The sequence below is a fragment of the Macaca nemestrina genome, chromosome 9 (genome assembly GCF_043159975.1).
Source record: "Macaca nemestrina isolate mMacNem1 chromosome 9, mMacNem.hap1, whole genome shotgun sequence".
NCBI lineage: Eukaryota > Metazoa > Chordata > Mammalia > Primates > Cercopithecidae > Macaca > Macaca nemestrina.
This window is the reverse complement of record NC_092133.1, coordinates 80,146,647-80,172,721: the sequence shown is the minus strand read 5'-3', so window position 1 is coordinate 80,172,721 and position 26,075 is coordinate 80,146,647. Positions and strand designations below refer to the sequence as shown.

General features: G+C 42.7%; 2 long non-coding RNA genes and 1 pseudogene across 2 annotated transcripts; 2 read left to right on the top strand and 1 right to left on the bottom strand.

Moving 5' to 3' along the window:
• Positions 1 to 1,709: 1,709 nt before the first annotated feature.
• On the top strand, positions 1,710 to 18,178 carry LOC139356078 (uncharacterized). The gene is made up of 3 exons (XR_011607458.1): positions 1,710 to 1,794; positions 15,289 to 15,435; positions 17,956 to 18,178. It is a non-coding gene; the product is annotated as an uncharacterized lncRNA (long non-coding RNA).
• Positions 15,296 to 15,443, bottom strand: LOC112429230 (U1 spliceosomal RNA; annotated as a pseudogene).
• Positions 18,179 to 21,579: 3,401 nt separating the features above from the next.
• LOC105496001 (uncharacterized) lies at positions 21,580 to 25,937 on the top strand. Its single transcript, XR_011607459.1, has 3 exons — positions 21,580 to 22,483; positions 22,580 to 22,761; positions 25,788 to 25,937. It is a non-coding gene; the product is annotated as an uncharacterized lncRNA (long non-coding RNA).
• The last annotated feature ends 138 nt before the right edge of the window (positions 25,938 to 26,075 follow it).

Below are 26,075 nucleotides of genomic sequence, written 5' to 3'. Positions count from 1 at the left end.
GGTTCCACACTCAGCAAGGCAATGCCATATCTACTTAACTGAAATAATGAAGATCTGAGCTCCCCTGGTGTCATTTCTCATAGGGCTTGAGAACTAACTTTAGCATTTCTTATAGTGTAGGTGAGTTTGTATTAGATACTCTGAGTTTCATACTATCTATAAACATCTTCCTGCCACTTTCATTCTTGAGGGGCATTTTCACTGGATATAGAGTTTTGGGTTGATGTGGTCTTCTGTCCTCCATAATTTCTTTTCTTTTCTTTTTTTTTTTTTTTTGAGACAGAGTCTTGCTCTGTCATCCAGACTGGAGTGCAGCGGCATGATCTCGACTTGCTGCAACCTCCACCTCCTGAGTTCAAGCAATTCTCATGCCTCAGCTTCCTGAGTAGCTGGGATTACAGGCATGTGCCACCATACTCGGCAAATTTTTGTATTTTTAGTAGAGACAGGGTTCCACTATGTTGGCCAGGCTGGTCTTGAACTCCTGATCTCAAGCAATTCGCCCACCTCAACCTCCCAAAGTGCTGGGATTACAGGTGTAAGACACTGTGCCTGGCCTCTCCTTAATTTCTGATAAGTTTGCTGGCATTTGAGTCCTCTTTCTTTCTCTCTCTCTTTTTTAAAACTCTGAATGTGATATGCTGTGTTTTTCTTGCTGCTGTCAATACTTTAATTTTTAATATCTCTTTCTCTCTCTCTCTCTCTTTTTGTTTTGGCAATTTTACTATGATGTGCCTAAGCATACTTTTAGTTGTCTTTCTTATGCTGTTTGTTGTCTGCTGTGCATCTGGACTCCTTAAATTTATGTTTTTCATCAAATTCGTGAGGACTGCTAGCCAAGCTTCAAAGCAAGTCTGGATTCCAGTTCTCTCTCCATGTGGAGGTAAAGCAAAAGAATAGGGGACTGCTAGTTGGAAGTGATGTCTACCACTGTTTCTTAAATATTTTTCTTTCCCCTTCCCTTTATCTTCTCTTTCTGGGTTATATTGTTTGAAATTGTTCCATAGTTTCCTAGGCTCTTTTGACTTTTTTCAATCTTTTTTTTCTGTTTTTCCAAATTGGATAATTATTAGTTTTTGGTTTTCAAAGTCACTGACCTCTGTCATATTCATTCTGATATTAAGCCCATCCAGTGGATTTATAATTTTCAGATATTGTCTTCTTCAGTTCTAATGTTTCCGTTTAGTTCTTTTTTATGTTTTCTACTCTTCTGCAAAGATTTATTTCATTGTGAGCATATTTTCCCTTACTTGATGGAGCATGGTTATAGTAGCTGGGCTGCAGCCCAAATCTCAGCTCAGTTTCCAGCCCTCCCACTTCTCAAAGCTGTGATGTTTGCGGCCTGCCCTGATATTTGTGACTCATTAGCCAGCCAGTGACTGGGCAGAGTTGCATATGACTCTGAGAACCCCTTCTTTGTCTTTCTTCTCTCTAGAATGTTCCCTTACTTTTCTGTGGCCATGGCTGCCCTGCCTCCTCTTTCCTCTGGCCAGAGAGGTGACCAATTTTCTTTCAGAAGCCACTCCATGTCATGTCATGCCCACAGCTCTCCTGTGGACCAAAGCCACAAAGAGGAGGGATTCACCTGGTGCCAATCCCTTCTTCCAAATTTCAGCTCCCTTGCAAATTCTGTTCACTCCTCATAGGCATTGGGTAATATTTTAATAGTGTTCAGAGTTTATATTATTTTATTTTCTTTTAGAAATGCATTTCACTATGTTGCCAAGACTGGTTTCATATTCCCAAGCTCAAGCAATCCTCCTGCCTCAGCCTCCTGAGTAGCTGAGACTACAGGTATGTGCCACTGTGCCTAGCTTTAGTTATTTGCAAGGAGGTCAGTGGACTGGGAAATTATGCTATCTTTCTAGAAATGAGACTTCCTTCTCCACTAATTTTTATTATCTGAGTAGTGGGTATGCATCTCAGACCATAAACAGAGGTGTATTAGGACTAGAGTATCTCTTTATTTTCTATATTCAACTTTTTATTTCTAGTTGGAGTCCCCAACCTCAGACATGTCCCCCAGTTCCAGGGTCATATAACACAGGATCATCAGTCCAAACAGGTCAATTGTGCCTGTGTCTGTGGTCCCATCAAATGACTTGACTTTCTGCTGCTCCTAACCACACCGGTGAGGCTAGGCTCCAGGAAGCTTAGATGAACACACTGTCAATTTTCCCTTTAGGGCATCCTCCTCCCTGGTAGCACTATTGGGAAGGAGGCACAGGCTCCCTCTTCTCCCGGGACCCCTCGATCTCCTCTTCCTCTTGTTCTCTTCTCCTTTCCTCTGAACACTAGGAGAACCTTGGTCTAGTCTGGGAAAAATTATTTCTTCAAGTTTCTTTAAGACATACTCTTTTTTTTTCCCTGTAATATTCAATAATTTAGGCTTTTGGAACATTAGAGCCAGAAGTCATATGAGCTACTTTTGTTTCCCCCTGCTAAATGTTTCCCTTGGGGCTGTGAGCTCAGAGCTGGTGAAAGCCTTGCTTAAAGGAGAAACAAGAAGGTCAGGGAAAGAGAAAAGATAGCAGGAAGAAATCCCATAGCGTGATGTCTCTAAATATTATTCAGACAGGGAAAATGTCTTCTTCCTCTCCAGTCCCCCAGTATGTATCTCAATGCCTTGCATGTGGTGATTTCTCAATAAATATTTATTAAATGAAGGAACAAATTTGCTGTGTAATATTGGACAAGTCTCATGACCTCTCACTTTGTTCTCTGAGCTCTAAAATGGGGAGAATGATACTGATGTCACAGGATCAGATGTGATTACACACATTTTGTAAAGAGTTTTCTAATTATAATGTTTTGTCACTGTTATCATGAATGTTCACTGAGCTGAGAGAGTGCTTGGCATCTTTGTCCAAACTATGGGTGATTCCAGGCAGAACTAGTCAGCTGGAAACAGGCTTTTACCTTTTCCCCAGAGAAGCTGCACAACTTCAGTGAATTTTTTTGTTCTCCAAAATTACTTATCCTCCTGATGACAGTTTTTATGTCAGTTTGCTTGATGATTTCTGCATGATGAGAATTGATTTTGGATTAGATTCTTCTCAGCATGGAGTAACTGGTACAGCATGAGAAAATGATAGTAATATTGTATCTCATCTTAAAGGCATGCTTTGGCTATTTGCATATTTTAGTTAGAGTTTAAACTGAGTTCTAATCACATGAAATGTTAAGGTGTACTTTAAATGTACGTTTTGAGTATTCTTATAAAGTGCTTTCCAAACTGCCTGACGAAGCAAAGATTGAATGAGCTGTGTCTCTTGCTGAAACCTCTGTAAATGGGCTCAGCATTTAATAAAGATTTGTAATTTTTGATGTTCTTTGTATGTGAAAAGGACATTGCTCAACTCTAAAGAACTCAGAAATAGGAAGGGCTGGTACTTAATGACCTGGTGTCTTCCAAGGAGCTCATAGCACATGGCAGATTGCACATCTGCCTCTTGAAATCCTAGGGAATTACCCAGTGTTTGCTGGATAGCAACATGACAGTTACCCCCAGCCCAGGCTAAAGCTTGGGGTTCAACCACAGCAACAAGTATAAGGTTAGCATTTGAGGGATGGGCTTATGGGCACATGAATGCTATATAAGCTTTATAGAAAGAAACAGTGGATGAGGGCTATTGGCTACACCTTAAAGTAAGTCCCAGGTCCCAAACATCTTTCCATGTGGAGGTGGGGCAATAAGTTGGTGGGAATGACAGCAGGAGGTGATTCCATGCTGGAAGGTCCATCTTCAGGCCTTAGGGATCAGAATCAGAGCACAAGGATGTTCGGGAACAGAAAATCTAGTCTGAATGAACTGATATGCCCTGCTTTTGGGCGGGAGGTTTTCCAGCTACAAGGATTGTTCAATCAGTAAATATTTTTTGTTTGTCTCCTATTTTAAGAACTTGTATTAAACACTGCAATACAAGAGAAAGTTTATGTTTCACTAGCACCTTCCAAAGCATTTTTTCTTATATCATGTACACACACACACACACACACACATATACACACACAGTGTTTTAGGAGGGTTTTCCTGCATACTGTAGGGTGGGTTATGGAGCCACAGTTCTAGAGTTGATCCTGGAGCCACAATTAAGTAGCTGTGATTTCTCAGGAAAACTACTGAACCTCTCTGTGTGTCAGTTGCCTTATAAGTGAAAATGAACTAATAATAGTATCTACTTCCTAAAGTTGATGTGAGGAGAAAATGAGTTATTATGCATAAAGTTTTTAGAACAATGCCTGGTAGGTACTCATAACTGTTATCTATACTGTCATTCTGTGGGGCTGGAAACACTGGGAGCCAGGACGACCCAGGGCCAACAGTGGGTGATCATAGGTGATCCTGAGCAGCCATAAGTTTGGTTGGTGATGTGAGAAGCAGACTAGAGGAAGTAAATAGGACAGCTGGCCACAGACTTCAGAAGGAGATTCAGTGACCTAATAAGAGGGAATCAAAGGCTGCAATCCAGTTAGAAAAGATCCCTGGCAGGAAGGGATTGGACAGAGGAGTTCATGGGACTGACTATGGAGTAGCAATCCCCAATGTGGATGCCCATTTGAAAATGGCTGTTTGGCTGGGCATGGTGGCTCATGCCTGTAATCCTAGTACTTTGGGAGGCTAAGACGGGTGGGATCACAAGGTTAAGAGATCGAGACCATTGTGGCCAACATGGTGAAACCCCGTCTCTACTAAAAATACAAAAATTAGTTGGGCAAGGTGGCATGCACCTGTAGTCCCAGCTACTTGGGAGGCTGAGGCAGGAGAATTGTTTGAACCTGGGAGACAGAGGTTGCAGTGAGCCAAGATTGTGCACTGCGCTCCAGCCTGGTGGCAGAGCAAGATCAAAAAAACAATAACAACAACAAAAAAAAAAAAAAAAAAAAAAAAGGAAAGGAAAGAAAATGGCCGTTTGAGGTACTAAGATCAGAAGGGGATACGCAGCAACATGGACTTGGTGTTGAGCCAGGGAGGGGCTCCTACATTTCTCCTGCCTGTGGACAGCCCTGGGTTTGGGACTATGGCCTGGCTGAACTTAGATTGGGAATTAAAATTTTAGTTGTTGCAGTAAAAACAAGAACAACAATGCTGCTGCTACTATTATTACTGCTACTAGTACTGATAACATTTATTGATGGTGTACTATGATCCAGTATTAAATGTTTCATTTACAACACTATGAGGGAACCTTACTATTCCTATTTTTCAGATGAGAACATTAAACATAGAGAAATAAGTGTCTTGTAACGGTCACAGACTAGTAAGTAGAGGGGCCAGGTTTGAACCTCAGCAGTCAGATGTCTTCTCTTAACCATGTATTATACTGTCTTCTAAAACTTGGAAGGGAGTTGTCAGACAGCCAGAGGGAAAGAGATCAACTATAATAGAATTGTAGGAATTCAACACCTTGTGTCTGTAAGAGAGAGGTCAGGAGGAGGGATAAAGAAAGAAAATCACATGAATAGAGCAGACAATAAAGGTCAATACTCCATTCAATGAAGGTATGTTTCAGACCCAGAGTGACAGTCAGATTGAAAACAGGAACTGGCTGTTTCCTTGGGAGGGCTCAGCTTCTGATGGTGTCTCATGCAGGAAGCCTCTCACCATGCTGAGTGTGATGCTAGCATTTAAATGCACACAGTTTTTGCACCACTGATCCTTATAGGCAAGCCAAGTGTTTTACCTTCAAGTGCAATGAAAGAAATAGCCAACTCTTCCAAAGCTGGAAGATAAGCTGACTGGTTTGGAATTGCTCAGAGATGGTTTGTAGCTGTCCAACATGGTGCTTGCCCAGGAGATCAGCAAAACAATTTTGACTGTAAGTGATCTTTCCTTGGTACTGACCAACCTTTTGGGCTAGGGCAGCACTCATTTTCCTTATCCCAGTGAGCATCAGAAATGAGCAGTGCTGAGGGTCTTAGTAATTTATCAGACTCAAAGTTAAGAGCATGCAGTGTGATCCAATGTATTCTTTATTAACTACATATTTGAAAGTGAAGCTGGTTAGACTGCTGCCAGATTCAGGTCCTGGAATCCTTTGTTATTTAGATTGCAAATTTTCTGTTTGGTTGAACCTGTCCCAATCCTTATTTCATTTAAATGTATTTTTTCTTTGCATGAATTTTCCCTACTCACAAAAGAAATAGAAGTTGGTAAATGCAGCCAAAATGCCTGCAGAACTCTTCCAGCATTGTTCAGTGATTATATAAGTGGAGAAGTACATACAATTTCCATTTCAATCAAGTTTTCCATTAATAAGGAGACTGAGTTATTTCTTAGTTCAAGTTGTCAGAGACTGCAGCAGGTCACCATGCTACGGGTACCACTAAGGAGTTGGTCCCATGACAATAGAGAGGCTTCACTCAACTTTCAGGCGAATATCTTTTTAGGGATGTGATGACATTAAGATGAAACTGCACCATTCAGTAATTGGGCTCAGGCTACTGTCTTGAAAGTCCTTGAGTCGTGATAGAACTTTGTTGTAACCAGTGATATAACAATGTCTTTTGTGTGAGGAAGCAGCTTCCCTTAAAAGAAGAACCAATCTCAGAGCACTGGAAAGTTTTTGCTGAGAGTGTTTGGAAGAAGACTCTCAGGTAAGGATAGTTGAACATTGGTAATGACTGCCTTCCCAGAGACTCAGGTTTCTTTGGATGTTGGTCCAACTGACCTCCATGGCCGCCATCATGATGGGTATGTGTCTTTTGTGTGTGTGTTTGTGTGTGTGTGTTTAAGTAGGAGATCAGGGCAAGTGGCATTGCTTTCATTTTAGAATCTTCAAGTGAAGTGGGGAAGAAATTTGTTTTTCATTTGGCTCAGCTGAGAAAAGAAGGGAATTTCACAAAAACTATATAAAATATAATGGAGAAAGGAAGAGAACAAAATAAGATAAAATATTGGCAGCACAAAAACAATTGAGTGAGTGCAGATACTATCATCTGTTTATTTGGGACTCCCATGCACCTCACCTCCCGGTATGTATGCTGTTGTGATTCTGGGCTTGGCCATTTCACTGCTTTGGTCAATGGAGCATTAACATGTGTGGCACAATTAGACAGTGAGAACCTGTCCTTTTGGAATGGTCATTCTTAGGGTCCAGCTACCGTGGAAAGAAGCCCATGTGGACAGACCACATGGGGAGAGAGAAACACTTCCAGCCAGACATGTGGGAGAAGGTATCCTGGAAGGTGCAGCCACCTGACTACAGCCTCAGGAGAGACCCCAGAGGAGAGAACCATCCAGCTGAGTCCCAGACAACCCACAGAATAATAGGAAATGAAAATAAAAAGGAGTGGGCTTTAATTCACGAAGTTTTGAGGTAGTTTTAAATGCAGATAACCTAAATTAGATGTCTTAGATTCCATCAGATTTAACTGTCTTGTGAGTCTCTGTGGCTCTGCCCAGAGCTAAACTGCTGCCATAGATGATGATACTCTAGTCCTATGGGTAGGTGGAGTTTTACAGATACTGTTCCTGTCTCTGTCCCTCTGCTTCAGGTCCATCTCCATGGCATGTCTGCCCTGTTGGTGGCATCTCCTATTTTTCTATCTGGTGCAATCCACCAGAGTCTCCTGGCCACCTGGTGGCTTCTCCTTCCTTTTGTCATAGTTTTCAGGCTGCGAAAACTTCAGTGTTCATGCTCAATTGCCTGGCCTGTGGCTGACAGTTAATCACTTCCTTCTTCTGGAGAAGAGCTCTGAGTGCTTTCCATTACTGTCCTTTCTTAGTCATGAGTCCCAAAATGACCAGTACTAATAATATTAAGCGGGAGAACTTGGCCAGACCAGGGCCTCCTAGTCATTGGAGAGAGTGAGGGACACACTAAACCTTATTGTGTAGCCTGAGTCAGGTTAGGGATTGGCCAATCTGGATTCTGGGGGATTGTCTTTAAGTGGTATAAGACCCGAGTACAGCAAGTCTGGGTTGCCCTGGTAGGTCCAAGGTCAAGGCCAGACCACAGCAGCTGGGGTGTGAGCACTCAGCTAGGCAGTGCTGCTCTTGTGAACTGCAGTTCTTTGCAGCTGGGTTCTTTGGAAAGGCCAGGGTTTCTAATAGCTTGTTCTGAATGATTGACATCTAAACGTTTACACACACATGCAAAAGTTTGCCTCTTCTTTCCTAAATGTCTAGGATGGCATGTCTCTCTGCCTTTGTAACCAAGAAATAGAATTCAGTCCAAAGAGAATTTGGACAGACATTTCAGGAAAAGCTGAAGATCAAGAAATTATTATTCTCATAAAAATGTACTTTTTTGTGGCAATGTAAACTCTGCTCATTGCAGTCTCTCCTGTAGCAAATGGCACTGCTGACCTATATTGGTCCTACTGTCTGAGGTGCAGGCATATGTGGATCTCACCACTCATTATATTCATAATCTTGATCTGAGTAGACAACCATAGCCCACTTGTGAACTGAAGTGACTATTGACTGTCAATATGGTTTGGCCCCACCCAAATCTCATCTTGAATTGTAGCTCCCATAATTCCCACATGTTGTGGGAGGGACTTGGTGGGAGGTAATTGAATCTTGGGGTCAGGTCTTTCCCATCCTGTTCTCATGATAGTAAGTCTCATGAAATCTGATGGTTTTATAAATGGGAGTTCCCCTGCACAAGCACTCTCTCTTGCCTGCCACCATGTAAGATGTGACACTGTTTATCCTTGCCTTCCACCATGATTGTGAGGCCTTCCCAACCATGTGGAACTGTGAATCAATTAAATCTCTTTCCTTCATAAATTACTCAGTCTCAGGTATGTCTTTATTAGCAGCATGAGAACAGACTAATACAGCCATACACTTCCTTCACTGCCCAATTGGGCTCAAGACAGAAAGGAAAGTACATCAGTTTGCTGGGGCTATTGTGACCCCTCTTCCTAAATTCCTACTACTGCCAACCCCCCAGGGCCCCAGCTGTGTACCATTGGGCTGCTGGCTCAGAGAGGACACCTGTTATCCTGACTAAAGCCTTTGAACCTGAGACAGTAGTTGTATCAGAATCTTCCAGGAATTGAGTGGGTCTGAGAGGCTGCTAATCCTCTCTGTGTTCCTTGAGTTAGTTCTTTGGGGAATCCCAAGAAAACGCTTGAGGCCTATGCAGTCTTGCTGACATATCTGGAAAGCAGACTCACAGAGCAAATTGACAGGCTCAAAATATCCAGGATCAACACTAAATCACTGGGGAGGCTTTCCTTCTGTGGCTTTCCTCCGACTCAAATAAAATACTTCTTTCATGATATGTACACCTTTTAAAATAAAAACCTTGATAAAATATTTTGGACATAAAAATCAAAGCCTCCATTCCCATAATATTAAAATACAGATTGCAAACCCCAAACTGCTCAGTTAATCTAGGGGAGGGAAAACAGGGAAATATGGGAAAAATAGGCAAAATAAGAACAGCAGCCATCGAGAAAAGGGAGAGCACAGTATTAGAGAAAGGGAGGAGGAGGGAGAGGGAGATAAAAGATTTAGTAAAACAAGAGGAGAAAGCAAAAGACCAGCCAGGCTGGGAGCGGGAAGGCTCCTCTGGCTCTGAGTGGAACGCTTTTATGAGTTGGATCCTTTTGACCCAGCCTGCCATTCATTTATACTGTGGGATTTGAGTTTTCTGTTCCCTTATCTCTGAAATGTTAATTAACTGATTATACAGTATCTGTTCTATAATTGCTCTTTATTCTTAATCCTTCTGAGCCTCAGCCATAAAGGAGGTGGCCCCAAGGGAGTATGAGTGGGGGAATGTTCACTTGGTCCCACGGAAGGGGCCGACAGCCGCAGGGGCCACCAGGTGGCGCCGTCCTCACCTCCATTTTAGAGGGGAGGGAATCCCATCTTCGTTGGGTGCCAGCTACTCACTAGGGACAGCTATTTTTGCTTTAATATCTTTTAGTCTTCACAGAAACCCTGTGAGCCGGCTAGTAAAGTTCAAGGGCTCATCTAGCCAGTGAGTGGCCAGGCAGGTCTTGTATCCGTGTCAGTCTGACAAATGCTCAAACTTGCCCCCACCCCTGTGCTCTAAGATGGACACGAATGGGTGGAATGCTTGTAAAATACTGAAAAGGATGGAGAAGGAGAATATGGCGGTCCCTATTATTCAACTACCCAGAATTAATCACTACTGTTACAATCATTTTTGGGTATGTTTTAGGTTTTTGTTGTTGTTGTTGTTGTTGTTGTTTTAACTGTCAATGTGTTTAAAACAATTTTCTTCTCTATTTCATATTATTTACATTTATATATATCCTGAACATGGCAACAAGAACCGTAAATTATTTTTAGTAAAAGGGGAGAAACTATGAAACCAACCTAATTATGAAACTAAAGGTGTGAATTGTCTGAATTTGACTTCTGTTTTTTTTTTTTTTTTGAGACAGGGTCTCGCTGTGTCACCCAGGCTGGTGTACAGTGATGTGATCACAGTTCCCTGCAGCCTCAACCTCTCAGGCTCAAACAATCCTCCCACCTCAGACTCCTGAGTAGCTGGGACTACAGGTGTGTGCCACCCTGTCTGGCTAATTTTTAAATTTTTTTGTAGAGACAGGTGTCTCACTATATTGCTCAGGCTGGTGTTGAACTTTTGGGCTCAAGAAATCCTCTCACTTTGGCCTCTCAAAGTGCTGCAATTATAGGTGTGATCCACTGTGCCCAGGCTGAATTTGATTTCTGAAATTGTGTGTGTGTGTATGTGTGTGTCTGGGTGTATAACAGAGTTGACCCAAAACAAAACACAACTTCAACTCGTTTGTTTTTTCATACATTTATAATTGAGTAAAAGATTCTGCCTTCATACCGCTTGAGCTGGAAGAAGAAGCTGAAGCTCTGTCAGATATTTTGGGTGACAGCGCTTCTCACTGACAGGAGGCTCATGATAGTCTTGCAGAGAATGAATGACTTAGAATTTGAGAATTGTACAGAAGCCATCCACGTCACTTGACACAAGAATGTAATTTACCTAAGAGAATTAAAGAACCGACAAAATACAAAAAAAGTTACATGGCAAAGAGACATATTTTTACTTGCTCTCTAATAGTGATTAATTGGCAACAACCTTTGTATCAAATACTAGAAGACGATTAAGTAATGCAACTATTCATTATGATGCCATATTATGCAGCTGTTAAACGTGACCGCCACATGTAATGTTTCAACAGACCAAAGATGAACTGAATGCTAATCATAGTAACTTTGATTTCCTTAGTGCTTACTATTTGCTATATGCCCTATCTTATTTCATCTTCCTGCAAACCTCAGTGTCAGGTTTTAGTACTTTTCTCGTTTTAAAGTTAAAGAAACTTGGGCTCAGAGGTGCTCCACTGAGGACAAATACCTAATGCATGCGGGACTTAAAACCTAGGTGATGGGTTGATTGGTGCAGCAAACCACCACGGCACATGTACACCTAGGTAACAAACCTGCACATTCAGCACATGTATCACAGAACTCAAAGTGAAAAAAAAAAAACAAACAAAAAAACTGGTATGTAGAAGAGAGTTAACACCTAGCATTGTGTGATCCTGAAGAAGCCCATGATTTCTCAGCTCACTTGTTGTATTGCTTAAGATTGCTAATATAGTGCAGTGCTACTGATCCCTATGCTGTGGATTCCATACGCTTGTTGCATGCCCAGATATGGCCTTTGGGATCAAGGCATTCTTTCCCCCACTTGCCAGGAATGTTGGCTGCTTGTGACTCACAGCTGAGCTCTTCTCTGGACTTGGCCTTTGTCGGAAAGGAACCTTCTCACTGGCGGTGATGGCCTTCCCTGGAGGTGATCTGACATCACTCACTGGTTGGTAAATGGGAGGGGGGCCTGCCTTCATCTGGGGCAACTCTGAGGGGCTACTGCATTTCAGTCCAATGTCTTCTTCTGGCCAGCTCTGCTTCCCTTACTCCCCACGGTGGATGTTGTCTGTGCCCAAGAACCTCCAACATGGAGATCTGACTCAGAGTCTGCTTTTCTGGGGAACTGGGCTGAAGAAATATATTCCAATAAGAACTCTAAAATTAGCCACCCAAGTGGAGAACAAGGGCTAGGAGTGAATGCACGAAAAGGAAAGCTGATTGTGCTAAGATGATGTGATTACAGGTGACTTACTGTCTTTTCAAACGTATTTCTTTAAATATTTTATACTTTTACAATTTAAAGGAGAGGGAGAAAGAGGGAGAGAAAAATGGCATAAAAGGCGTTGCATGAACATGTAGCAGGGAGGGCCAGCTGAGAACGTCTGCACTGTCTCTTTTTCTTGCTTACTTTCTCTCACGCCCTCCTGTTCCTGGAGTCCCATGCCCCATTCCGTCTTCCCTACTTTGAATAGAAGAAATGTTTGGAAACCTGGAGCCCTTGTATTAGAAGTCATATATGGTTAGTAACTTCAGTTTTCTTGGTAGGGACATTTCTTGATAAGTTGCCCTAGACAAGGAGATAAAAGTTGGATGTAGAAACCCTATGAAAAATGGGACTCTGTGGAAATGAATAACCATGTCACCTTTATAAGATTTATCTCACAACTTGTCCCAGAGGCACCTCTCCTTCTGAAAGGAATGCTCTGGGCCATAGCCATAAAATAAGGCTTTTTATCTCACTGCCTCCAGTCCACTTCTAGAAACACATAAACATTCACGGTAGTATCCACAGGGGTTTCACATGCTGGCTCTGTGCAGTGTGCCCTGGGGATATAGAGATCCAAGGTTGCAATTTAGATGTTTTTAATGGAATATTATCTCCTCTAGTAGAGAGGCAACATATTGGTGAATCTGCTGTTTCTTCTTTCCTGATTAAATCAAAATCTCAGCAGAAAAAAATCAACCTCCTCCCCCCATTCCATTTATACCACCACTGCTTCAACTTCGATCTTATTACCTCTCACCTGGACGAGTGCAATAGCCTCCTAATAGTTCTCCCTGCTCTGGTCTCTCTCCCACCCCGCATTCAATTCTCCACACTGCTGCCAAGGGATCTCCCGAAAATGCTAATATGATATTGACAATCTCCTGCTTAAAGTCATTAATGGCTCTCCATTTATTCAATATATAAATGCCCAATCAAGGCATTGAAAAACCTTCATGATCCCTGCCTGCATTTTCAGTACCCTCACTAGTCACTTTTCTTATGCTGCAAATATTTCAACCACATTCACCTTCATTTCTTGAACAATGCATGGTCTCATATGCTTCCTAGCCTTTGCAGATGCAATTCATTCAGTCCAAGATGTCCTTCTGGAATGACTCATCTTTAACATCACTGCCTCTGAGAAACTTTATTTTTCCATTTAACTTTAAGTAACCTTGAACAATCTTCATGTATCAGTCAGGTTCTTAATGGCCGATGACAATCCACTTTAGTTAGCTTAAGCAAGAAGGAATCAATTGAGGAAATTAGAAAGCTTACCAAGTTGTTGGAAGGGCTTGGGAAATAAGTTTCAGATTCATTTTCCAGCAGCAGCAGCTCCCAGCATCATACCAGGGTCGGGTTCTCCTGGTAAGGAAGCAGCTTTTGCCTTTGGTCCCAAAACCGTGCTGGCCTCCTCTGCTGCCACCACTACCCATGGAGTGGGTGTCCCGCCCTCTTCCTTGTCCCCTCACATAACTTACTTACCAATCCAGGTCTTGTGTAGATGTGTCTGACTGGTAAAAACAAAGCCACATGCCTCCATTCTAACAGCAAGGGAGATCGGAAACTTTTTTTTTTTTCCTACATCGAGAAGGCAGAATTCAAAATGTGGAGATCTGTCAACATGTCGTAAAGATGTTTAAAAGACATGAAGGAGCAGGAATGTCAGCCTTCCACTGTCTCTCTCTTTTTTAAAGACTACTATTGCATTTTGCTATTGTTCTCTTTATACACGTGTGCTTTCCCTGCTAAACCAAGGACTTGAGTTAAAGTGATGTCTCACTCGTTTCTGTGTCCACAGCCCTCTGGCACACGGCCTGACATATCAGTAATTCTTTGTTGATTGTTAAAGCAATAGAGCTATGAGAATTCCTTGCCTAAAACGTTTTGCATGGTCAATTATATAAGATGTTATATCTTGTCTCAAAAACTACTCCCCAGTCTGTATGCTCCGAAATGAATTAAACCAAATCTTAAATAACTCAAGCTGCAGGAAACAGGACTGTAAATACGATTTCAAATTTGGCCTCTAGAAGCAAGACTGCAGATTCAGCGCTCATATTCAGTACCATCTAATACATCATGTGCCATAATAAACAGAGTGGCCTTGCAGCAAATGAAGGAGTAAGGCAAGGTTATCTCCAGTGCTCTCTGCTTCCTTTCTTAGCCCTATTCTCTCTTCTCACCTATGTCATGCTTTCTTGTCTGTAAAGGACTGTCACACCTTTATTTAATGCTCATAGCTATCCCATGTGTTTTTATTGTCTCCATGTAATATCCTAGGCCAGAGATTAGCAAACTATAGCCTTGGGGCCCAAACCAGCTGCAGTATGAGTTTGCAAATAAAGTTTTATTTGTGGTGTAGCCACGCCCACTCATTTATGTATTGCCTATGGCTTCCTTGGGTTATAATGGCGGAGTTGTGTATTTGTTACGACCTGCAGAGCCTAAAATATTTATTACCTGTCCGTTTATTAGGTCCTGGCGTAAGTCTCTGGAACACAGCTATCAGGTGAAATTGTCCATGCAAATCAGGACTTGAAACTAGGTCTTTTGATTATGAGTTCCACTCCTTAGATGATCATATTGGGAATCATCTAAAAACGTGTAGAACTATTTGAAAGTAGCTTTCTCTAACTGCAGTGTTCTTTTTTATCTCAGTTGATTCATACTGCTGACCAAGTGAATCAGACATGGAGTTTATAGCACTCTATATAATGAAAGGATGGAGGAGGGAAGGTACTGGGGTGGGAAATGTCAGTGAAATTCTTATTATAAATACCAGCACAAAAATATTGAGGTAAATGAAGAAACAGCTACAAATGGGGAAGGTGAGGAAGGAGTGGTTGGGGAAGAGTTACCTTTCAAGTTTATCCCTTTCATATGACATTTTCAAAAACACTCACACGTTACTTCAATAAAAACATCAAATTATTTTGAAAAAAAAAACAACAAAAAGTAAAGTCAGAGAGAAAGTACAAAGGAAGCCTGTCACTAGCATAGATTACACTGTAGTATAACTTGCTGTTTCTGGAGATATTTAAGGGTATACATCCTGAGAAATGGCTGCAAAGGCATACTACATACCCCATAATGTCATATGTACTTTAGAGAACGGTAAGTCACAAAGCAAAACAGTAGCCACACATCCCAAGTATGACTTCTATCATTTGACCAACAGTGATACAAAAGAGAATGCAAGTGCCGTACCCTCATTACCACAAATTATGCAGTCCGGTTTCCTGCAGATGTCAGCACACCCAACATGCAATGGATAAGCCTCACCCTGGGAAAGTCACCTTCATGATCATGGTATTTCCCCCACTAGGTAAGTATGAGTTTATAGTGGCCTGGCATCTCACCCTTGATTCCAAACATTTACACATAGGTTCATTCACTTTGCACAAGCTCTAGCCTGTCACTTGTGAAATAAAGACTTTTTCAAATTTTAAGAGCCAGACAATAACATTTTGGATACTAGAATATTTGTAAAATCCTAAAAAATGTATGTACAATGTGAACAAGACCAACCAGAAGGCTTTGTGTTCATCTACATACTCCAAGCTCCTCTTGGTGATGTCAAAATCTTTTGAGGAATCTGAGACATTTGTTGATGTGGCTAGGCAGAATACTGGCCCACAAAATGTTCAAGTCCTTATTCCTGGAACCTGTATATGTGTTACTTTACATTATGGCAATAGGGATTTTGCAGATATGATCAAGGATTTGAGATGAGGACAGTATTCTGGATTATCCAGATTACTGGGCTTACTGTAATCGCAGTGTCCTTGTGATAAGGACTCAGGAGGGCCAGATAAATAGATGTAAGGACAGAAGAGAAGGCAGAGGAAAGGTGCTAAATTGCTGGCGAGAAATGTAGGCAGCCTCTTGAAGCTGGAAAATCTATGTAACAATCACTCCAACCTTAGCAGCTTAAAACTGCAGCTGCTTTATTATGTACCTTGAATTTTGAAATTAGGAATTTGGGCAGAGCTCTTCTGGGCAATCTTTCTAGTCCATGTGGTATGCACAGAGGCCATTCAGTGGTCACTGTTTGGTGGACTGATTGATCTGTATGGTCAAAGATGGATTCATGCTTATATAACTGGCCTCTGGGTGGGGTTGGCTAGGAGGCTGGGCTTTGCTGGGTCTTTTGGCCAGAGCATCTGCATGTGGTCTCTTCAGTGTAGCAGCCTCAGGTAGCCAAGACTTATTTACTTATTTATTTATTTTGGAGATGGAGTCTCTCTCTGTCTCCCAGGATGGAGTGCAGTGGCGCAGTCTCGACTCACTGCAACCTCCGCCTCTCGGGTTCGGGTGATTCTCCTGCCTCAGTCTCTCGCTACCATGCCTGGCTAATTTTTTGTATTTTTAATAGAGACAGGGTTTTACCATGTTGGCCAGGCTAGTCTCAAACTCTTGACGTTGAGTCATCCACCTTATAGCTGCTCAAGACTCTCAGAGAGAGTGATTCAAGACAAGAGAAAGTGGTAACTGCCAATTTCTCAAAGCCTGGAATTACTTTTGCCATATTTTAATGTTCAGTATATTCATAAACCCACCGAGATTCAACGGGAGGGGACATAGACACTACCTCTCCATGGGAGGCATGCCAAAGATATCGTGGCTGTCTTTAATTTGCCACAGAATTGGATTAGAAACAGTGTAAAATGTACCTACATGTGTGTGAACAGTGTGCTACAGAAGCTCAGAGAAGACAGGGACCAACTCAGAGTCATAGTTCAAGAGTGAGCTAAGAGTTTGTCAGACATTTCAGAGGGTAAAACATTAAGTCATGGTGCCACAAAGGAGGTGGTCATATTTAGGAAATAAATTAGGTGTGTTAGAGTCGGGGGGCATGGAGAAAGGAAGGGAGATGATGATGAGTGTGGCGTTGATACAGTGGTAGTATGATGAAGACAACGATAATGTAAACAGAATCACCCATATATTGTGCATGTTATTTCATTTATTCAGATAAGTTCTGGCTCTGTTGCCCAGGCTGGAGTACAGTGCTGGGATCATAGCTCACTGCAGCCTTGAACTCTTGGGCTCAAGTGATCCTCCCGAGTGCTAGGATTATAGGCGTGTGCCACCACATCCGGCTAATTTCTTTAATTTCCGTAGAGACAAGGCCTCGCTATGTTGCTCAGGCTGGCCTGAATCTCCTGGCTTCAAGTGATCCTCCCTCCTCTGCCTCACAAAGTGCTGGCATTACAGGTGTGAGTCACTATGCTTGGCCTTCAAATGTCTTTTAAATGCAGCAGAATAATCAGGTGACAACAGCAGTGGGTTGGAGAAAGGGCAGAATGGATTGGGACTAGGGGCCCAGGAGAAGAGGATTCTGACTGAAATAGAAGGGTCATGCTCTGAGAGGAGGCAAAGCAGCAGAGAGAGACCAATATGCTATCTACCACAACCCTGCTACAGCCCTGTGAAAAAACCATAGCATAGGCCCTGAATTAAGGAGTACAGCTCTGCCAGTGGTACATTCTTTCCTGGGGATAGAGCTGCATTGGCCAGGAACAGCCAAGAGAAGACAATTTGGGTACCATTTAGGGAAAAGACTAAGGGTGAAGAGGCCCAGCATGGTGGCTCATGTCTGTAATCCCAGCTCTTTGGGAGGCTGAGGCAGGAAGATTACTTGAGGCCAGTAGTTCAAGACCACTTGGAAAATACAGCAAGACCCTGTCTCTACCAAAACAAAACGCACACACACACAAAAGATTAGCTGGGCTTGATGGCATATGCCTATTGTTCCAGCTGCTTGGGCTGCTGAGGTGGGAGGATCGCTTGAACCCACGAGTTTAAGGCTGTAGTGAGCTATGATTGCACCACTTCCCTCCAGCTTGGGCAATAGAGCCAGACCCAGTCTGCAAAAAACAAAAACAATAAAAAATTAAGAAGAAAAGTTGGTGAAGAGGATGGGTTGCAATGACATGGAGACTCCACTGGACTCTGGAGAAAGGATCACGGTTTGCACAAGTAGGTGAGGTTCTGAGCTGCAGGGAAATGAGGGTGGAGTGGGAAGAAATGACAGAAGACCCTGGATCATTATGGTCCCTATTATGTTGAGGATGGTGGACATGGGATAAAAAGGAGGAGGGGCTACTTAATTCCTTGGTCCCTAGTCCCTCTCCCGGGAGGTGAAGCCTGAGGTTAGGATAGGGGAGAATGCGAGAGTTGCCCTCTGGGAACTCAACAAAGGCTCCAGAGAGAGTATGAGACAGACAAATCTTTCTAGGAATCAGACGGGAGAGTGGGTATAAATGAATTGCTGGTCTTTTTCTCAAAGTCATCCAACTTATCACGAGGACAATACTGTGAAAAGGACATCTTGGAAAACCCAAAACAACATTTTTTGGAAGATAAAATAAATCCGATTTGTTGAGATGTTTCTGTGTGTTTGGAGATAAATCACATTTTTGTATTTTATCAGCAGATTGGTGGGTAGTTAAACAGCTTAAAACTGGCAGCAAAATGGAAAGGGTTCCTCGTAGCTATGAATAATCCACTATTTTATGCGGGTTTCTGGACAGCTTAAATCAGGACTGTGCAGAGAAGCACAAAGTGATTATGTAAATTGGGGTGGCTTGTTGGGGAGTGTTTGCAGAGCGTGGGAGGGAGAGGTGGTGAGGGCAGAAGGGAGAGGGAGCAGCAGTAGGCATGGTGGGCAGTTTTCCCCTCAGGTAGGCACTGTCTTGGATGTGAGTGCTGGCATGTTGGGGGACACATAACCATGAGGTCAATGTGGTGCGTCTTACTGAAGCGTCCATTCAGTGTAACACAGTATTTAGGAATGCAGGCTCTAAGGTTGCACTGCTTGGTTCCCATCCTGGATCTACCACTTACAACACTGGGGGAATCTTGGTTCTCTCCTGTGTTAAATGGGGTTAATAATTTCACTTACCTCACATGATTACTGTGAGGATAAAGGAAGACGAATGTATGAAAAGTTCTTAGAACAGTTTCTGATACATAGCACACGTGGATGTCCCTATTATGGTTGTCTGTACTTTTTGTGTTTTATATTCTGTTCAGACATGGAGGTACAGGGGCCATGATAGTCCGACCCCCCTTTGCTTCCTCTGATGAGACAGAATTAAGGCATGAATTTTTCCCTCACTAAGTCACAATCGTGCAGATACCAGCATGCCAGTGAAGAAGAAACACTGATTTCCTAAACAGAGAACCTGGGTCACTGAAATTACACTGGGGCTGCTCTGGTCTTCACTTTTCACTGAGATATGAAGGCTTGGTTCTAGTACTACAGTGTCACTGGTTCAGGAAGCCCAACTGGGAGTCATATAAGTGAGTTACAGCTTCAGTTCTGCCACAGCAGAGATGGGTGCCCTTGGCCTAATTAGGAGCACAGTGGACAGAAAGAGTGGGATCAGGCAGCTTTCACTGGTATGTCGCTTTTCCAAACTTTTCCATAATTCCTTTTTTGCCTTTATCTTCTCCACTAGACAATATAAGTGATGATACTAATAACTTTTAATCAGCACTTATTCTATTCTAGTTATGTCTTTAGTCCTACTATCTTTTAGCTCCCACAGGATCTGGCACATGGTAGGCACCTAATAAATGTTCAATAAATGATTAGATACAAGAATAGATGACCTCTATTTGAATCACACACTTGCTTAGTTTAGGGACTTGGAGCAAATTTTTTGGTCACTCATTTTAGTCTGCCCATTATGCTGGGCATACATTAGGCACCCAGTGGATTTGGTTTAGCTGAAATACCTTGCTTCACCATTGCTTGAGGGAACAATCTAGGTAGTGATATATGGTTATTCCCAGATCTTCATCCCTGGCTCCACATTTATGTATCTACCTCTGTTCAGTCTTTCTGCTTAGATGTGCGGTAGCACCTCAAGACTTATGTTCAGACGTGACTTCCGGATGGCTACCTCTTGCAAATCTTCTCTCTGTCTCCTCCATCTCAGCAAATGGCATTACCATCTATCCGGTTGCTCAAAACAAAAATGTAGGAGTCATCATTCTGTTCCCCTCTCAGCTAACAGCCAATCCATCAGCAAATCCCCTAAGCTCTCTGAATCTGATTTCTCCTCACCCTCTCCACTATCTCAACCCTTGTCCAAGCTACCCTCATTTCTTACCTGAACTATTGTGGTTATCTCCTAAATAGCCTCTGTGGTTTTACTCTTTTATACTCATCTCTTTTCTACTCTTAAGAATCCTAACTACCCCCAGCTCCTTCCAGGAAAACCATGGGTAGCATGGAATGATGACCTACTCAGCTGGAAGACTGCGGAAAAGAAAAGGAGGGATGTGGGGTGTGTGTGTGTGTGTGTGTGTGTGTGTGTGTATACACGTGTGTTTGAGGAGCAGAGTCCTAGAGAGGGGGAATTTTAAGAGAATTGATGTCCTATGACAGGGAGCAAGAAAGGGAACCCACAAATGGGAGCAGGCAGCCCTTAAAAAAGAGGTAACCACATAGATAAGACAAAGAAGGCGCCCTGGAGATGAGCTCAGCAGGGAGGCATCCATCATTATGTGCTCTGAATGGGTCGGGTAAGCTGCTCTGGCAGGAACCACCCTGTCCATTCACCAGGCTCTGAGTGTTTAATTCAACAACTAATACTAAGTGTTTTCTGTATATAGGCACTATCGTCTCATCCTTTTGATGGATGTTTAGGACATGAAATTAAGATGTGTAATAGAACACTGAATCTCAAAAGAGAATGGAGGCTAGGTCTAGGTCTGAAGCCTTCTCCCAGGAGCCTCCATGCTCCCTGGACATATGTATCAGCTCTCTTCCCAGCAAACCCTGAATTCAGGATGTGGAGGTTGGTTGGCATGTGTTGAACGAAAACTTTGCACTTTATGGGCAATTCTTGCCTCTATCATATGAGGCTCGAACACAGGGCTGCCCAAGAAGAGGACTCTGTTGAATATTTATAAAGCCCAAAAGAGTATCATAGATTATGGGATATCCACATACCCATCAGTGATCCGCTTTGAGATCTTAGAGAAACCTCATACAATCTCTGTGTCCCATTGCTACAAGATGATCAGTACTGAATTTCTGCAGCTTCACATTGTACTGTTATGCAAAGATTCCAAATATCCTTCCGATTGGAGATAATGTGTCAGCCCTGAGCCTCTTACAGTGGAAATAAAATACAAGGTAAAGCAAAATGGGATTCCCAGGCTGCAGACCTCAGCTTAATGTGAATAAACCTCTGGCCAAACATGAACTTTCAGTTTTCAGAGTGTATTTAATTGACAGCTATGGTTTATTTTGTTCCTTGAGCTAAATTGGGATCTGTACAAATAAAGAATGTGAAAAACCATAGCTGCAGTCTTAGGAGAGCTCCAGTAAGAAAAGAGAGAAATTGTGTTTATAAAACCACAGGGTTGAGCTATTCTTCCTTTTTTTTTTGGATTATTCTTTCATTTCTTGGTCTTTTTTGGCCAGAGTGCCAGGGCCAGTGATATTTTGGAGCCATCTATATGGAGCCAGGAGGCCAGAAGCACGCCCTGTCCTCCCTCCTTCCTTGGGATTGTTATGAGCTCCAAATCAATGTAGAAAATTTGTCCAGAGCCATAAGAAAGGCAATTGTTCATCCTTCCTCCTTTGCATGACAGTTGTATCTGCCCCTTCTTCCCCTTGGTCTATTGTCAGAACCAGGGAGCTAAAAGTGTAATGCCATTTCAATTTGTGCTTCTGAAGCTTGAACCAGGCTGTGCTGTTTAGGTGAAAGGCTTAAACACCCGAGAATAATCTTAGGTATTAAGTAAAAATAGCTCCCAGCATTTTGTGCTTAAAATTGTAACTCTATGTGTCCAAGGACTACAGTCTTCTATATTTCCTAGCAAATAGAACCACCGGGATGCTTGAATCTCAGAATTGGAAGTGATTTGGAGGTTAGCTCGTCTGCCTTTGTAGAAGAAAAATGTCAATTGCAGAAAATTTTTCCCCTTTTGTAAACTAGCACTACTTCTCCCCAGCTTTTAGACTCAAAGAAACAAAATCCACAACAAGGAGGTCTTCCTTGTTTGCTCTTTTTCTTTGCTAGAAAATGTCAGTACTATGATAGATGTAGGTAGTGAGGGAAACCTGCCTTCAATCTGGGATGCCTAAATGTCAGGGAAATCTGCTGAACCCATCATGGCCCGGTTAGAATAGATTTTTTATGCTCATCAGTTTTTCTGCAGCAGTCAGCTTCGAAGGCCAATCGGGATTCCAGAAGATGAGGCTGAATCATGACAGTCCACCTACAGAGGAGGGAGAGCTCTTTGATATTCATGTGCTGTGACCCCTGCTCTCCACAGAACCCACTGACAGCCATTCCCAGCAGGGCTCAGGTCTGTTTGGAGGCTGCACACTTTTGTTCTGTAAACAGGTAGGAGGCATGAGCGAACTGCTTACCCGATCCAGCCTCCTTCTCAGGCCGTACACCCTACTCAGTCTGTGATCTAATTACCCTTTCATTTCTGAGGAGTAGCAGCAAGCCTTCCAGGAAGCCAAGCTGAGACAGGAAGAGGAAGCCGACAGGTTGCGGCGAGTTGATCCAGCCCTCTTCTCATTCGTCCTCCTCTCCTTGCTCTTTTCTCTGTCACCAGTGCATCTGAAGACAGTGCAGCGAACTGCTGAGCCAGACATCTTTAAAACATGCCCTTTGTAAGTCATCACCCTTTGTAGTCACAACGAAGGGAGGACATCAAGCGGAAGTGGCTGCCTGCTCTCAGAGCCCAGTCCCAGGAGACGGCAGGCAATGGAGGAAAGATGCTTACCTGCGTGTCACCAAGGGCAGACAAATGGCTGTTGCATTTGTTGAGATGTGAGGCTGAACCCAGCAGCTGTTCAGGCCCTCAGAGGGCTGTTCAGAATGTGCTGGAACCTCCAATCAAGCTGTTCTGCTGCTGTGGTTGCCGGTTTTTCAAAAAGCTGGCTGCCTGCTTACCTCATATTTCTATGACTTTTTAACAATTGTGAGGACCCGGCTGGGCGCGGTGGCTCATGCCTGTAATTCCAGCACTTTGGGAGGCCGAGGTGGGTGGGTCACCTGAGGTCAGGAATTCGAGACCCGTCTGGCCAACATGGTAAAACCCCGTCTCTACTAAAACTACCAAAAATTACCCGGGCGTGGTAGTGGGCACTTGTAATCCCAGCTACTCAGGAGGCTGAGGCAGGAGAATCACCTGATCTGGGGAGGCAGAGGTTGCAGTGAGCAGAGATCGCACCATTGCACTCCAGCCTAGGCAACAAGAGCAAAACTCCTTCTCAAAAACAACAACAACAACAACAACAACAACAACAACAACCAGTTATGAGGACCTTCCAAACACATGCTGCATATCATTCTTGTGGTAGCTCATGTGAGGTATGAACTGGTTACAACACACACATGTAAACTAGTTCATATATAATGTAGTCTATATATACATATATAATGTAGTCTCTCTCTCTATATGGACTCGGAAAGGATAAATGACATGCCCCAAAGCAAACTCAATAAGTGGCAGAAAGCTCCACTATCCCACGGTGTGGCTTCACCTTCCTGTTGAGCCTGATCATTCACAAAGCTCACTGTCTTGGTCACCTTTCTGTAGCATATATCAGTGGTTCTCAAACTTGAGCATGCATCAGAATCCCCTGGCATGCTTGTGAAAGCACAGATTGCTGGTAGTCACCTCCAGACTTTCGAAGGTCTAGGGTGGGCCTGAGAATTTTTATTTCTAACAAAATGCCCTGATACTGATGTTGGTCCATCAGCCACAATTTGAGAATCATTGGTATCTAGAAAATCACCTTTTTGTATTATAAAACCATTGTTAGTTTGCAGAGTTTGGAAAACATTTCCATGTATATTAAGCAGTTTAATGTCAATGTAGGCCAGGCAAAATCATGGGGTATTTAATTCAGAAAACACCTGTGGAACTTCCATTGCTAAGATCAGTCTTGACTCTTTGCCTGGTATTTTCTTTCTGTGGGGTAACTTCCAGCAGGCATCATTCCCTGCAACAACCCATTTGATTGTCATAGCTTCAGTTCCACCAGAGGGGGACTTTGAGACAAGGATTCTAGTGCAACAACTGTTTGGAAAGTTTTGAAGATATTGATAGAACACAATACCCAGGCTTTGCTGGAGCAAAGCCTGCTTCCTTATATGTTCGCATGTGTGCATAAATTAACTTGTGGGGATATTTGTGAATAAACTCATAAAAGCATACATGCACACACAAATATTTTATCTTATTCTTTTGTCCTCATAAATAGTTGAAAAGCCTATACATTATTTTGCAGCTTAGGAAAGGAACGGAATGCACCCCAACCCCCATGAAAAAAAATGTAACGTATTTCTTTGGGCATGAGGGTGTGGAGAGCCAAAGGAGTGCAGTGTGGGCAGGTGAAGTAGTGTAGGATACATGGGATGGATTTATGGGGAACAGAAAAGACTCATGGTCTAGAACAAATACTCAGGGATAAAATGAATAACCCTACTTCAACCTTTAGACTAGAAAAGAGGCCTTTTGGCTTGAGGGAGAGAAAGAGAGCTGGATAAATGATAAGAACACCGATATTGAGAACCCCAGGAGCCTTCTACTGGGTTCAGTCCTGGGAAGGTGGCTGGACGGCAGAGAAGAAACGGCAGTATATCAGGGATTTTAACTGCAGGATGATTCTCATGTGCCTAGAATGGCAGGGAAGCAGTGGAGCCAGGCCCTGAGTCTGAAGAACACAAGGACAGAGTCAGTGACCCAAGGCCAACTCACATGAACCAAAAACCAAGGGCTGGGCAGGGTGACAGACATCTCAGCTTACGTGGATAGATGATTTTGAGGACCTGGGTTTCTGCCTCTGTTGCTGCTTTGGTACTACATAATTCTCTTGGAAATTATGCCATCTTAAGCTGCAACTGAGTCATTCATATGAAAAGTAAGGAAAGTTATATTCACTTGACAGTTGAGTTTGTGGCTAGAGATTCAAGCCTGAGACCCAGGTAAGTTATGCTATGGAGTTTCAGGGCCACATGGAAGTATGCCGTGGTCCACTGGTGACCCACAGGAGACAGTGATGGATTCTCAGAGAAGGTCACCTTCCCGGAGGGGTTAAGGCTTGAGTTGGGGATAATAGATGAATATATATTCAATATATCTTATACATAAACATATTAATGACATTTGTATTTTTAAACATGATTTTGCCAAATGCAGTTTTGCCAATTACAATATTTTCCAGGACCATAAGCCTGTGCCTAGTGAAAAATTACTAGAGTTTCATTTCATATGTAACACCATTCCTCTCTTTCTAACAATTTTATGCATCATTAAGGCCAAGATCAAGTTCTTTTTCTCTAAAACTTAGCTAGCAGGCCAAGCCCGTGCTATTCTTTTTTTCCCCCTTGGGTGTTTGGAAAGATTGTCAGTTCTGCACATTTTAACACTTTTGATCATGCATTATGTAGTCTTGTTCTCTCATCAATTCATTTAAGCTTTCTCGTCTTCCTGGATGGACCGTACCTCTGTGGAGGTCTCACTGAGTAGACATTCTCAAAGGTCAGGACCAGTCAAGGTTCCACTTAGAAAAAAAAAAGTTTCTCTAATTCTTACTATGATCTTGTGTGTATTGAAGCTGCTCTAAGTGTTATGCAGATATTATTGTAGCCCCGTATAGTAGGTGCTATTATCATCCCTGTTTTACAGATGAACACACATTGATTGAGTCAAGAACCCACTGAAGACAATCACCAGAGCTGAGACAATGAACTAAGAAAAAGATGCATGTGGCTGTAATTAGAAGAAAAACAATTTGCCTGAGCATTTTAAAAAACCTTTTCAATAAATAAGTATTGAATGTTAACATGAGAACCTCTGTGTGGATTGGTTATGATTTCTTCTATACAGGTTATGCTGAAGTTAATGGTCTAGTAACCATTTGATGGTTGGACCTTGCCATTTTCAATAGATCATTTTGCACAACACCCCAGCAGG